Raw genomic sequence first — 16,330 nt, 5'->3', positions numbered from 1 at the left:
CTTCTCCTTTAATGGCTGTAACTATATTTTAATATATTTAATGTTGAAAAGAGTACTCAAAATGGTGCTGGTATCCGGGAAGATTTGAGAGCACTGTAGATGACATGGGAAGGAAAGCCCCTCAACTTCCATTTTTAAAAGAAACTTGCCTGAACATTAGCCTTCTACTGTAACACAAAGCATTTTATAATAGGCTAATTTACTGTATGTTCACTACTTATGTCTCTCAAATACGGGTCATTCCTTCCATTCTTTTGTCCCGGAGCTTTCAACTTAGAAGGTAAATTCCTTATGGTTTAGCACCTTTACATGAGGAAAGGTATTTACAAAGTAACCTTTTCTGATTGTAAAGCAGTACTTAATATTTTTAAAAGGTTTTTGAATATATTATTTTAACATTCTTTAGAAAAGAGAATTTTAGGACCAAATTTTCTAACGGTATCCCCAGACTATTCTTTTGAAAACCTTCCTCAATTTGTTGTGTTAAAGTAAATCCTTTTCTTTCTTTCTTGAGGTCCTAAATATTATATGCTCACAGAAATCTTTTGGGGAAGATGAGACCTGGCCTGGAAATTTCAATCTGGAACACAATTAGGAGCTTGTCAGAGAGGAGAATGAAGAAAAACCATAGCATCTTAAAAAAAAAAAAAACATTGAAGGGGCACCTGGGTGGCTCAGGGGGTTAAGCCTCTGCCTTCGGCTCAGGTCATGATCTCAGGTTCCTGGGATCGAGCCCCGCATCAGGCTCTCTGCTCCATGGGCAGCCTGCTTCCCCTTCTCTCTGCCTGCCTCTCTGCCTACTTGTGATCTCTCTCTCTCTCTCTGTCAAATAAATATATAAAATCTTTTTTAAAAAATTGAACTTCAGTCAGGGTCATTGACATAAATTCTTTGTGGCCACATTATTTCTCAAATCAGGTTCTAGAACTGAGATAGTTATCCTTTAATTCAGCTGAAGAGATGTTTGGTGAGTGTACAAACTTTTCCCTGGAAGTAATTTTACACTGACTAGATAGTGTAAAGTGCACATTCCTATGCACATTGAGAGGAAAAAAGGAAAGATTTTGAGCCCAAACTCTCTGATTCCACTAAGCTGATTTTGTTGATTAAATAACTGCTTAGCTCTCTCACCTTCTTGACTCTGAACAAAATAAACTGCAAGTTTTTTGGAATAAAAGCCTATTGTGTATCTCTGGGTCCTTAATAACAGGTAAAAGTATCTAGCATTATTAAGGATAGAGCAAACTGGGTTTCCCAAAAGTGGGCCTAAATTTCTGACTGAGGGTCCCGGGAGCTATAAGGGTAAGGAACTATCACAGCTGTGGTGAGACACCTGTGAGCCATGTGCTTACAGAAGTTTCTAAAGACAAAGCACAGTTCATTTTTTATGCAATGATCTTCTAATACAAGTTGGAAATATGTATGCACCTTCAAGGTAGACTTTAATTAGCTGTTACAAGAAAAGACTTTAATTCACTGCTATAAGAAAAGCTCTTTTTGTCTTTTTTTCTATCTTTAAGTTCCTACTGTTTAACTGGATTTTAAGAAAAATTACCAAGTTGGTTGTGCAGATGAGTGAATCAGCACTTTCGTACCTTAAGTATTAAAAAGTAAAATGATTTTAAAATAGGGAGAAGATATAGAAAAATATCCCAGCATTGATTTAAGTATACATGATTATTTGTATTTAGAAATCGTTTTGTTGTAATCACAGTAAAGATCTTAATTATGAGAAGAATTTCCTGAAAGTGAGGTTTTTTTTTAAAAAAACCTCTACCAGACATTGTAAAATATGTCTCTATTTCATTTCTCCTCCTACTTTAATTCAAGTTTTGTTTTCTCATTAAAAAAGAAAATAGTTGATTATTACCTTCTCATTTACTTTGTTTTAAGGAAGGTCAAGGGGATGAGTCTAAAATTGCATTTAAATTTTGCAGGGGCTGGATTTTTACTTAATTTTCTTTTCATGATAAATATTACTTTATTAGCTTGTCCAAGCATCATTACTAAGGTTATATACATATCTGCAAAGCTATTTTTTATGCTCCTAATTTTCCAGGAATATCTTATTAGCTTAAAAGTGCACAGTGAAAAATCTTGCTCCTCCTCTGAAAACTGGCTGGCTGTGGAATAAAAATGATGAAAGTTTTTATGTGCTTAGTCCTCACTGGATCTCTAGGGAAATCTGGAAAGAAATGACAAAATAACTAGCTATAGTGACTGAAAAATTGCATTTGTTCAAATGTAGGATGGGATTTCATAAACATTGGGATTCACGTAACTATTTATATGACTATAGAGTTTCATAAGCAGGAAGTATTGATGTTTGATATTTACGTGGCTCTAGTTTTGGTACATCCATTTGATAGTAATGCTGGTAGAGTTTTGTTTGTATATTTAGATGAGGTTGTAGAGAGCTGCATTCATATTCTTTTTATTTTTATTTCTTCCATCTTCTATGGTAAAAGCTGATCAAAACAAAGGACCTCATGGCCTTAATTCAAGTCCAGATTCCTTAGAGCTCTTGATAAAGCCTTATCGTCACTAAGTTAAATACACTAATAAGATAGAAGAATCTGGCTCTTAGGGTCCACTGTGTTTGTCCATTTTGCACATAACAACTTTCTCCCCAGCTTCCAAAATATACATTCAAGTTAATTTATAAAAGAAGTCAATCATTAGTCATGTGTTCCAAAGACCTTACTGTGTCACTGTTTAAATACATCATTCATTCAAACTTGGAAGCTTCACGTTCATATGATTCCTGTTCCTTGGTCCAGATCAAGCTTGCCCCATATTTTCAACAGTCCTCCGACTATTTACTGCTTTTGAAGAACAAGGTCACTCACAATCTCGTTTTCCAATATTCTAGGTACACTTTTTTGAGACTCTTCATTATGCAGTTTTCCCACAGGTCGTTAAGAACAACACTGTTTCCCTCATTTTCTCCATAAACTGTGTTCTCAGTAGGTCCTCCCCTATAGATGAAAAATGTTTTCCGTGTATATCCTCAGTCTTTCCTGTGCTTTTCATTATGTATTCTGGCTTAGGAATGTGTCTTTAAAATTTTAAACAGTTCTTTAAGAAAAGAAAAGTGCCCACTGGAAGTGAATAAAACGCACAACAAAGATTAGCTGGGCAGTGTTCAGGGCGCCTTGTTTGCCTGGCTTTTTTCAGAAACCACTCCTGTCAGTGGTCAGTTATAATAAAGAAAGAACAAAGTTCCTTGATGTATACTGAAAAAAAGCTGCCTGCAGTTCCTTTCAATTGCTCTGTTGCCCAGGCCGGCCGGCCTCCAGCCAGAAGCCAGCAGGCAAAATTTAACAGCCACGCTTCGAAATGTTAGTAGCAGCAATCAATGCGCCCATAACTCTCAGCCCCCTAGATATGGGGCCATCTTTCAATACTACCCCACTGTCATATACAACATTTGTCTTGTCCCACATTCAACTGATTGTGTCAAACTATGGAGGGAGTATATAATACACATATACAATAGCACAAAGAAAGCAATAATCTCCAACCCAGTTTCTTTATTTATTTGAGTGCTATTACAAAGTTTCCTGCAGGAAACAGAAGCTGGGGAGGCTGCGACATGGTCTAGCCCCGCAGTGGACAGCAAAGGAGTCGAAGCCCTGGAGGGCTGAAGGATAGAATGTAACCATTTTCGTTTCAGCCAAGCATTCAGCTTTTCCATTTTTTGGGGAGCCCATCTGGTTTTCCTAAATTCTGGTAGCCCATACTTCTAGTACGTGGAATCTATATTTTCTTTCCAACTTACAAAAGTATATTATGCTAATGCATAGGTATTAGGGCCAGAATGCAATGGGTTACATAAACAGTCACTGACTCACCTTGATTTTCAAGTTCTACTGATTCTTCGACCAAAATGAATCCTACATACAAAAGTACATCTCATTTTGTTGTAACTAAATCAGATTTACAAAATCATAGTGAGATACTGCCGGCATACTTGCCTTAGAGTTTTTTCAAGTGGATTTTTCTATGTATAAAAGCCCTCAAGAAAATAAGTTGGTTTAAAGAAATGATTGCATTTTTCTTTTGAATATACACCTGCCATAATGAGCGAAATGTCAAGAAGTCAATAGCGAGCATTTAATTATTTAGTCACTGGAAAGGCTGATGAGGCATTTAGAGTCCTGAATGACTGGATAAAATAATATTGGGAAGTACTGCACTCAGAGATTTATTATGTTAAATTTATTTATTATGTTAAATAATAGCAACGATTTAAAAGCCGTGATAAAACACCCTCGCAATTAGGATTTTTCTAAAACCAGTTAATTTTCTTAGACAACGATTTCATTTTGTGGTTCTACTGCAGCGTTTCCGAACAACAAGAGCCCACTTTTGCCACGGTGACATGATGAGAAAAATGACAAAGAAAGACCTGGGTTTCAGGAGAGTGGTGTTCTCCTGAACAATCAGAAGAAACGCTTTGTCCAAGAATGTGTGCCAGGGTGCGATTAACGTGGAAAATGACCATCCAGAACAAATAGCGTGGGGAGGGTGAGGAGGTTCTTAACCTAGATGCGACAAATAATTTGTAATCCCCATCCATAACCGAGACAAGGAAGAGTACTCAGAGCAGAGTTAGGCTCCTTCAGAGTGTGTTTCAAAAGATAACGAATCTTGTAAATATCTTCGCAAAAGTCAATTCTCCTCCTGCAGTCAAACAATGCTCTTTGTAACATAGCCACAAAGTACGTGGGGTTATCAGCCACACTGTAATATTTTTATAGCCCCGCAGTCACCGTCTATTCCATAAACACAAACATCCGCGTACCCAGAAAATAATTGTGGATAATTCAATGTTCAGATTCGATAATGGATGCTCAAATAAATATGAGAATTCCAAGCAAATTTGTGCAAATGAAAAAAGATTTCCTCTGACATAATGGCATGGTGCAAGGCTGTGTGTAATGAGCTGTAATTTGTCTGGAAGAGCATTTTAAAGGGGTTGATCCATCCACTGGAAGGCCAGCAGCCGCTCCAACTCCCGCAGCAGCGAGCCGGCCTGCCTCGTCTCAGAGGAAATTACACCGCAAGCAGGCCAAATTTCTGACAACTTCCATAAATTATTTCAGATTTTCATATTTCAAATTTCATCTGCATTCATCATGTGAGTTTGACTGGGGAAAAATGTCTAGGAGGGGCTCTGCTAGCATTCAGTGCAGCAGTCCCAGGAGCCTGCCCTGGGACTAGATAATTTAATTTCGTTTTGATTAGATTATTCTTGCTGCAGTCTACTGCCAGTCTGAAGTATTGTGCCTTCTCTTCTACTTAACCTTCCTGCCCCATGCCTGCTCCAGCCCGCATGCAGCTCTCTGTATTGCAGAATATATTTGAACAATCAAAGTTGGGAGTTATTATTTTGCTTCCCATTGTCCGTCCCGATAAAAGCACACATCTTTCACGGGGCTCCCTCTTCCCAGAAATCAGATTACTTCTTTTTTTTAGTTTGTAATATTGTTTACCATTTTCAGTGGAAAGTGCCCTGTAATTTAGGTGGAAAATCTAAAATCATTACTAAATCTTGGGATGATGCAATAGCCCATAAATGAAGATCATCTTTAAAACAACTATAATCATCACTAGGCGATACCCGAGAGACTGAAAACAGGTAAATAATGAATACGCCCATCCATTAAGCTAAAAATCTATTGGAAACCAAAGTTATTTTTCAACCCTTTACCTAATGGTCAATGAAGGAAACCCTCTGTAATCGGTCTTCAAAAGCAGGAGAGTAGAAATTCAGGATACAAACTGTTGTAAAGACGCAAAAGCAGGAGCATGATAAACTTAGAAAAAAATACTGGCGTGATAACAAAATAGTCTGGGAAACAGACTCAGTAAGGTTCTTAAAAATTATCTTAAGTTAAATTTGAATATGTGAAATGACGATGAGCCCTAAATATAGAGCAGGGGTACCTTGAAATACATAATCACCATTTCCCCCTATTTTTAGAAGATGACTATATTTATGTAAGATTCAATAACCAAGGAACACCAAAAATGCTTGTCGCTTACTAAGTTAGAGGCAGGATTATTAGAAACATAGATAAATAAACAAAGCTAATGTTGCTCTTTAAGTAATATCTATCACTTCCTTTTATTGAGTTTTTTCTTTAAACAATATAAGTTTTTCTGATGCTATGTGTCTGAACTGAGGACTTTCGGTTCTTTATTGTTCTCCATTTTGATGAAAAAAATTGAATTGGGGTCTGTTATATTGAATTTTGTTCAGTAAATATACTGAAATCATATTTTTGTTAGAAACTATCAATAAATCCAGTATAAGAAAAGTAATAAGATACAAATATGAACAGGACCTTTGCAAAGGAAATATTACAAAGAGAGTGCGCCCAGAAAATATATTAGGGAATGTGTTTTTTCCCTTGCGCTAGGAGAAAATGCAGAAAGAAGGACATGAAACTGTGTTATTTTTAATACAGATTCCGTGCTTGAAATAAAAACAATTCTAACCACTATATCACATGATTCAATGAAATCATTTTTCCAGTATTGCAGTTAAAAAAGTACAGTAGGAACACACATCTTTTTTTTCCTACATCCAGATAACTTTCTAAAAAGATACCACACTTGATAATTATGGCTTCCCAGATTATGAAAATTCTGAATTTTTTGCTGTCCATGTTATCTATGCCCACGTGGTATCTAAGTCTCCATTATTTCTTAAAATCGACCTTATAGCATATGTGGCAAAATTATTTCTATTCAGAACTCCATTATATTCTGTCAGTAATAGCTTAGGAAAAAGGGTACAAAGATTCAGTAAAATCTAATTTATTATGGATAAATCTCTTGAGGCAATAGATGGTTTTGTTCTTTCTAGTTTTTGGAGATGTTGGAGGTCAAGAGAAAAACAGTGGACATGTTGAATGCTATCCACCACCGACCCCCCCACTTGTTTAATTGAATTAATACTGTGGGAAAGGGAAGGACCTTGTAAACTGAACTGTCTTGAGGCAACTTCACTCTGTGAAGAGTCATAATTTACTTAGTAATCCTTTGCTCTCCTACAAAGTGAGACACGGGGTATTAGTCCCTTGGGGTGCTGGAAGTTGCCGTGGTGTCCTCACTTTTTTTTTTTAAGTTTATTTATTTTAAAGTAATCTCTACACCCAACGTAGGGCTCGAACTCATGACCCAGAGACCAAGCGTTGCATGTTCTCCCAAATGAGCCAGGCAGGGGCCCCAGTGTCTTCACTTTTGCATGGAACAATATAACCTGGAAACAAGCATCTTAAACCCAGAAAACTTTAATGACATGCACTATTAGGTTAGATCTTTGAACTTGGATATTAGTAGCAGTTGTTAAATAAGTCCCCAATAAATAAAATGTGGAAAGGAAAAAAATCGTAATTCAGTATTTGCAGCTTGTCTTAAGGTCCTAAAACTGGTTCTAATAAAATTAAATGTGTGCATTTTTAAAGTTCTATCAAATCACTCTCTTGAAAATCTTTGACTTAATGTTGAAGCCACTGTGCCATTTGGCAACGAGGACTGGCAATTAAGCTTTTTGTACCCAGTATTCAAATTTGAGAATGTCACTTTATTACTTTGATTTTTAATTATGGACCATGTCAGCAGAAAGCCTTTCATTGAGTGCAGTAAAAGGAAAAAAAAAAAAAGAAAGAAAAAAAGAAAAAGAAAAACAACCCCAACCTTGTTTCCTGGAAATGGCAGTCAATGAAGAGAAAAGCGGCATTCCTAGAAATGTCTAATTTATGACTGAAGCAACAGCCTCCTGTGGGCCATCACCGAGGCGGTCTTAAACAAGGATGGAGACTTGGGGGAGCGTTCATACGGCCGGGGGGGCCTTCGGCAGCAGCACAGTGTGGGCTTCTGATGCCTAGGAAGAGCCTAACCACTTCCAAGCTTGTCAGCTGAGCTCTTGAAGCAACGCGGTTAATTATGTATCTAGGCACAGAAGGGCTAACTTACCATTTTTGATAGAGTGATTTTGTGTTGCTCTTACAAAAACTTAGAGCCTTGTTGTGATGGGCCATTGTCCCAAGATAGGAGCATTCCCGCTTTCAGCTAAACACTTTAATCCCCTTCCTCCCCACCCGCCCATAATTTAGATGTTGCTACATGGCCTCCATTGCCTAAACTCCAGGGTCCCCATTCATACTATGAGTTGTGTTGTCTCATTTTCATAAAATACAGTGGGGATAGCGCCCCCTAGTGTCGGGGAACTCAGAGGCTCCTGTGAAAGCCGGGGAGGAGAGAAGACAGAAATGGGAAGAGAGAACAGTTGGGTTCCAATTTCCCTCCCTCCAGAGCAGCTCCAAACGTTCTCTTCCACTCCATGCGGACTTTTCCAATGTGGAGAGCTACTTACTACCCGTCCAGATCTGCTTAGACGAGGGAGAGGGAGCATGGGAGGTGATCTCTCATTCCCATCTCTCCCATGTTCTCAGAGACCCTTAGGTTGCTAAATCAGGCATTTCTCCAGGTGTCTGAGCGGAAGCACTGCATTGGAAATGAGCCCCAGAAGACAAATGAACCCCAAAGTATCCTCTTGAGAATCAAAAAGAGGCTTTCTCACCTTCAAGGAGACGTGTTTAGGCCAGAAAAACCTGGTTCCTCTCATGGAGGTCTGGACTCCTGGTAGAATTAGCTCATTATTCGAAAAGATTGTTACCTAAGGAAATGTGACAACTGGCTTGAACCGCGAATCCCTTATGACTAAACCCCTAGTTGAGAAAAGAGGCCAAAGGGCCAACAGCGTGGGAGGCAGATCAGAAGAATCTGTCTTCTTGGGATTTACTTTCCTCATCTGTAAAATGGTGACTGGATGAGACTATGTCTTGAGTTGTGAAATGTATTGAAAGTCATGTGAAAGAAATAATAGTCCGAGTGTAGAAGTCTGTGAATTTTAATTTTCCCTTAACCTTAACTTAGAGCAGTTTTGCATTCGTGTACTCTTGATGGTGCTTTCTGGAATGGTGGAGACGTCGTAATGAATTGCAGCCGATGTCCTGGGAAGATCAGTGTGTCAGCCGTGAGAGTATCGTCCGCTGAGAAGGTGGTGTTATGAACACAGTTGGTATCTGATAAACCAGAAGACCTCTAAGGCATCTTCCTTCAGTGTGTGACATCAGTGTGACAGTCAGTGGCCACAGGTCGGTTCCTAGACACACCTGTAAATCAGGTAACTCGCTCTTGGGTATTTCCCTGCTCTTTGCTTATTTGGCATTTCACCTGCCCTTCGCATGTACCTCGATGCCTTCCCTTCTGTCTCTGTCCTCAGCCTGCACTTGTCTTTGCTCCTTCCTTTCCTCAAAATGAAATTGACTTCTTGCCTGTGGTGTACCCCAGGCCAGTTTCGTAAGGGGTAGTTCCTATAAGCTTGGTAGTGCTCAAGATTATTTTGGATAGTCCTTGCACAAGCATTTGACAGGTAATAGTTAAGTATTTATTTTAAACTGCATTAGAAGCTTAATTTCTATATGACAGTGGTGAATCTGGGATATTACGGCTCAGGGCAAAGCTAAAGCAAGAATATGCATTTTCTAGAAAAAAGTCAATTTAAATGAAATATTGAGTATATAATAGTATAATGATACCGCACAATGTGGAAGAAATCATGAAGGTGGTATATCAAGGACTGAAGTCGGGAAACGTTTGGATAGATTAATTTTTGCCAAAGAAATAGAAAATTATTTAGTAAGCTTTATTCACACCCCGAGTAACAGTGAAGAGCAAAATAACAGTGGCCTTAAGTGAAAGAAATGGGAACCCCAGTAATATTCTGGATATTCTAGTCGCCTTCGTGTGACAATTCCAGAATTGCTGTCTGTTGTGTCTGCTAGCTCTTGTTCGTGGTGTCTTGAACATGCGTGTTCTGTGATTGCTTTTCTTTTCCTTTCCTTTATTCTCTTTCTTTTCTTTTCTTTTTTTCTTCCTGTTTACTATGAGCACTTACTCCTTTGGTAATTCCTTGGAAATTTCTTTGAGGATGGTTTGCAGGATGATTGTTTCCGTTTTTCCCCCTCAGTTCCTTGAATGAACTGCTCGTTCAGAAGACTTTATTTTATTATATATTTTAAGGATTATATTTATTTATTTGACAGACAGAGATCACAAGTAGGCAGAGAGGGAGGCAGAGAGAGAGGGGAGAAGCAGGCTCCCCACTGAGCAGAGAGCCCAATGCAGGGCTCCATCCCAGGACCCTGAGATCATGACCTGAGCCGAAGACAGAGGCTCGAGCCACTGAGCCACCCAGGCGCCCCCAGAATACTTTAAACTAACTTCTGGGCTTGAGGTTTTTGTTTTGTTTTGTTTTGTTTTAGGGTTTTATGTATTTATTTGACACAGAGAGAGAGAGAGCACAAACAAAGGGAGAAGCAGGCAGAGAGAGAGGGAGAAGCAGACTCCCTGCTGAGCAGGGAGCCTGGTGCGGGACTCAGTCCCAAGACACTGAGATCATGACCTGAGCCGAAGGCAGACTAATGACTGAGCCGCCCAGGCTCCCCTGAGCTTGAGGTTTTCCAGACCTCTAAGGTAATGTACATTTGAGCTCCAAACCAGCTTTTGGTTATGAATGATAGAGGGGGGTGGGGGGGTGGGGAATTTCTTCTTAACCCCCTCCACTCAGTGCCAAATTTCACAAAAGACAGTTTTCTCACTATTGTTTTCTGGAATAAGTTTGTTTCTAGTTTCCTCTCACTTGGGCACTTTGTCTCTCATTCCCCAGGTCTCATCAGGCCGTGAATTTCCAAGCCACAAATCATGCGGGCTCAGCAAATTCTTCCTGGGGGAAGTTCACTTCAAGACCCTAAGTACTTCTGAATTCCTGCCTTATTAGTTAATTTTGGCCTCTGAATATTCCTTCCTTATTTTACTTATTGATATATTTAAAAATTAAAAAAAACTTTATAGACTCAAAATGGATGAAGGACCTCAATGTAAGAAAGGAATCCATCAAAATCCTTAAGGAGAACACCGGCGGCAACCTCTTCGACCTCAGCCGCAGCAATTTCTTCCTAGGAACATCGCCAAAGAGCAAAAATGAACTATTGGGATTTCATCAAGATCAAAAGCTTTTGCACAGCAAAGGAAACAGTTAACAAAACCAAAAGACAACTGACAGAATGGGAGAAGATATTTACAAATGACATATCAGATAAAGGGCTAGTGTCCAAACTCTATAAAGAGCTTAGCAAACTCAACATCCAAAGAACAAATAATCCAATCAAAAAAACTTTATAAGAATGCTCACAGGTGGTTGGGGGAAATGTAAATTGGTACAACCTCTTTGGAAAACTCTTTAGCAGTGTGGACTAAGGCTAAACCTATGTGCATCTTATGACCCAACAACTGCATTTTTAGATATGTACCCAACAGAAATACAGATGCAAATCCTCCAAAAACACTTGTAAGAGTGCTCATTGCTGTCTTCTCCATAATAGCCTTAAGCTAGGAAGTATACAACTTGTCATCAATGGGACACTGGCCAAATCAACGGGCATGTTTATCTTCTGTTTAGTATTTATCCCCTTGTACAGAGCTTGGGAATGAACAAACCGATTGGGCAATAACATGCACGTGTCTCTCAAGCATAATGAAACAATCTAGATGCAAAAGAGAACATACGGTGTGATTTCACATGTATGAGAATTCAAAATCAGCAAATTGAGCTATGCTGTTGGAGGCCACGGTGGTGGTTACTCTTGGAGGATTAGTACCTGGAAGGGAGCACAAGAAAAGTGCCTTCGATGTTGACAACTTAGTTCTTACTCTGGCTGCTGGTTCCACGGATCTGTTCAGTTTGTGAAAATTCATTGATCCGTACACCTAAGATATCTGCGTGTTTCTGAAGACATAGTATACTTTTCTAGACAGGATAAACACTTTAGGGATCATTTTGAATTCTTTCTAGTGGGAAGAATGGTCAGACACGTGCTTTGCCATCCTGCAGGCAATGAGACAGTGTCTGTTGGGCTTGTCATTGTGTCTCCAGCACCCAGCACAACCCTAGACCCATAGTTAGCGCTCAATAAATATTTGTAGAAGTCACGTGATTAGAGCTTATTTTTAAAAAATTATTTACTTATTTATTTCCAAAGATTTATTTATTTATCTTAGAGAGAGTGGGGAGAGGCAGAGGGAGAGGAAGAGAGAGGGAGAGAGGCAGATTCCCCGCTGAGTGGGGAACCTGATGGGGGGCTCCATCTCAGGACCCTGAGATCGTGACTGAAGCCAAAATCGAGAGTGGGCCGCTCAACAGACCGAGCCACCCAGGCGCCCCTGGAGTTTAGTTTTTTAAAACACATAATTACCACTTGACAAAAAACCAAAAAAACAAGACACAAGAATAACTGATACATGCCTTTAGAAATACAATGGCTTATTCGAAAAAATGTGGACTGAACAGATTATACTTCTTTATTCCTTCTCAGAAAATTATGGGATAAGTGAGGAAGGCTCAAGTCGTTTCTCAATTTAAAAGAGGACAGAATGCTCCTCGGATTGGGCATGGATGAAAGGAATTCTTAAGTAAGTTCTTTTTATTTTGGATGTTTTGCCCTTTGAGATGTCAATTCCTTGAACAAAGAGTAAAAGTAATTTCTCTAATGGGAAGAAACGGAAAAAAAGAGTCTTTAGAAAAGTTCAAATTATATTTAGCAGTGAAGGACATTCACTTGAGGAAGTTAAAGCTTGTAACAGAAAATGTTATAGCTCTGCAGGGAAATCTCAGTAAGTAGCTGTGTGACCTTGACCAAGCCTCCCATCCTCTCTGTTTCCAGTTTTCTTATTTGCAAAACGAGGAACAAGCTCTAGGTTTCTTTCAAAACTAAACTTCTATAATTGTGCAATCTCATCTTATTGTAGGAAACATTGGCTCAAATTGTTTCAAAAATATGAATTATAAATCATTAAAAGGGAAAGGTGGTTTTGTTAACTTCAAAGTAACAAAATACGATATGATTTCCGATCAATTTTATGTTGCTAAATAGAGACCTTTTAAAAGGGCTTGATTAAAGAGGATTTGTAACTAGAATATTAATTTTTTTTAAGATTTTATTTATTTATTTGAGAGAGAGAGAGAGAGAGCGCGCGTACACAGGAGCACACAAGGGTGGGGGGGGGGCGGGAAACAGACTCCCTGCTCAGCAGGGAGCTGGCCCAGGGCTCTCCAGGGTCTCAATCCTAGGACTATGAGATCATGACCTGAGCTGAAGGCAGAGGCTTAACTGACTGAGCCACCGAGGCACCTCTAGAATATTATTTGTTTAAATTTTCCTCAGGGGGCACCTGCGTGGCTAAGTCGGTTAAGAGTCTGCCTTCAGCTCAGGTCATGATCCTGGGGTCCTGGGCTCTCGGAGCGCCATGTTGGGCTCCCTGCTCGGTGGGGAGTCTGCTTCTCCCTCTCCCTCTGCCTCTCCCCACCTCATGCTCTCTCTCTCTCTCAAATAAATAAATAAACTCTTTAAAAAAAAAATAAATTTTCCTCAGTATTTTGGTGAGTGCATCATGGCAGAGACAGCTAGCTGTCCCCTGAGCCGGTTTCCTCTTCCTGGGCACATAGCTAGACGCTGCCTCCAGCCTCCTTCGCAGTGAGGCAGAGTCACACGCGCTCTGGCTGAGGGCGCATTAGCAGAAGTGATCCACACTGCTTCTAGGCCTGGCCCCGTGAGCACCTTGTACCCACGATGCTCTAGGCTCTTCCCCTCCCTCGGAAGCCTCATAACCTTGGAAGCCACACGTTGACCGTAACAGGGCCACAAGCTGAAGGGATTCTGGCCCTGAGTTATCACTTGGAGGAAAGCTGCTGAACAATCTGGAACACCTGTTTTGTTCTTTCCACGAGCAGGAAATAAATATCTGTCATGTCTGATTGATTATATAGTCTGAGCTTGCAACTATTAATGTACATTTAACTAAACAAATGAGAAGTTGCAGATTGATAAGAATACTATTTCTCGGTTTATAAAAATTCATTGAGCTGTACGCTCGCAATATCTGACTTTTTTTCTGAATGAATATACTTTTCTACAAGGGGAAAAACTTACTGTTCAATTTCTGATGTTCCCAAGCAAAACAATAAGAAAATGGCATTTATATTTCTATAAAGAACAGATTTTCTAACAAGATAAAGTATTGCCCTCCCAACGTTCTCCAGGAACTGGACTGGTGGTTGTAATATTGGCATTAGGAAGACAGCAGAGTCTGGGGGAAAGGCCTGGGACTTTGCATTCAATTAAATTGAGTTCAAGTCCTGGTTTTATCACCCAGTGCCTCAATTTTCTCATCTCTAAAATGGAGCTAATGGTATGTACTTTGTTAGACTGTTGTTAGTAAAATATATGGCTGGGACACATGGGTGACTCAGTGGGTTAAGCGTCTGCCTTCAGCTCAGGTCATGATGCCTGGGTCCTGGACTCGAGACCTGCACTGGGTTCCCTGCTCAGTGGGGTGGCTGCTTCTCCCTCTGGCTGCTTGTCTCACTGTTGTGCTCTCTTTCTCTCTGACAAATACATAAAATCTTAAAAAGAAAAACCCCAACCGGGGCGTCTGGGTGGCTCAGTGGGTTAAAGCCTCTGCCTTCCGCTCAGGTCATGATCCCAGGATCCTGGGATTGAGCCCCACGTCGGGCTCTCTGCTCAGCGGGGAGCCTGCTTCCCCCTCTCTCTCTGTCTGCCTCTCTGCCTACTTGTGATCTCTGCCAGTCAAATAAATAAATAAAATCTTAAAAAAAAAAACAACCAAACAAAGAAACATATGGCTAAAAATGTGACGTTGAGGTTGGGTGGCTTAGAGCTGAATTCTGGCTCTGTCATGTAAGACTAGGTTGGATAAGATATTTCAGTTCTCTGGGCTTCAGTTTCTTCATCTGAAAGATGGGGACAATGGGACATACCTTGGAGAGTTCATGTGAGAACAAAATGAGTTAATACAGGCAAAGTGCTCATAGCAGGGCCTGCCACAAAAAATGTATCTAAATGTTTATTTTATTGTTAGTGTTGCAAGGATTAACTAGAATATGGACAAAAATTTCCCCTCATTTTGTAGACACTCATTAAATGCAATAATGCATTATTCAAAGATGTTTGGTAATACTTGTTTGTAGATAAAAATGATATGAGTTTAGTTTGACACTTCCCACATGATATCCTATCATCCAGAAATTTCATTTTAACCCATTTCAGTTTATCCAATATGTGCTGGTCTGATGTGAAATAATTTGATTCCATTATTTAACAGGTTATTGCATTGAGAAAAAATAAAGCATATAGAAAGAAATCTGTCTTCTCCATGACTGAGAGTTGGGTACGTATGTGTCATGTTTCCACTCCTCATTTTTGGAGATACACCAAGCCCCATGCACTAAATTCTTATGATTAAGGTCAGAGATGCTTGTCCCCTTAGCTGGGAATGATTTGATAGAATCATCCTTCTGCTAGGCCAGACTATCCTTTTTGATTATGTCTTTTATCAGTAAAATATTTTTAAGCATGCACTCTCAAAATTATATATAAATGATATATGCTTAGTATTCATATGAAAGTGTATGTACTTATAAACTATACACTACACTTCTGACATAGTATTAAGTTACAATACGTACTAGGGGAAGAGAGGAAAAAATGAAACAAGACAAAACCAGAGAGGGAGACAAACCATAAGAGACTATTAATCCCAGGAAACAAACTAAGGGTTGCTGGAGGTGGGGGGCGGGAGGGATGGGATGGCTGGGTGATGGGCACTGGGAAGGGTATACGTTATGGGGAGTTCTATGAATTGTGTAAGACTGATGAATCATAGACCTGTATCTCTGAAACAAATAATACATTACATGTTAATAAAAATAAATAAATTATAAAAAAGAAAAAGAAAAAATTACAATACATACACAAAAGTAAAAATTTTAGCATGATGAAATAAAGGAGATTACTTATACTACAAGATACATGTGTTGGCTTCATAGAATTAGTAATCATAGTATGTCAAGTCTCAATATATACTTAGGATGAGAGTCAGTGTTAATGAGAGTATATGTTAATCTATATTTAAAATAGGATATTTCTGGGGCGCCTGGGTGGCTCAGTGGGTTAAAGCCTCTGCCTTCGGCTCAGGTCATGGTCTCAGGGTCCTGGGATCGAGCCCCGCATCGGGCTCTCTGCTCAGTGGGAAGCCTGCTTCCTCCTCTCTCTCTCTCTGCCTGCCTCTCTGAGTACTTGTAATCTCTGTCTATGAAATAAATAAATAAATAAACTTAAAATGAATAAATAAATAAATAAATGTTTAAAATAGGAAATTTCTTGGGGCACCTGGT

This window comes from Martes martes (assembly GCF_963455335.1).
Source record: "Martes martes genome assembly, chromosome: 2".
Classification (NCBI taxonomy): Eukaryota; Metazoa; Chordata; class Mammalia; order Carnivora; family Mustelidae; genus Martes; species Martes martes.
The sequence above is the reverse complement of the archived record's forward strand: the minus strand, read 5'-3'. Positions refer to the sequence as shown.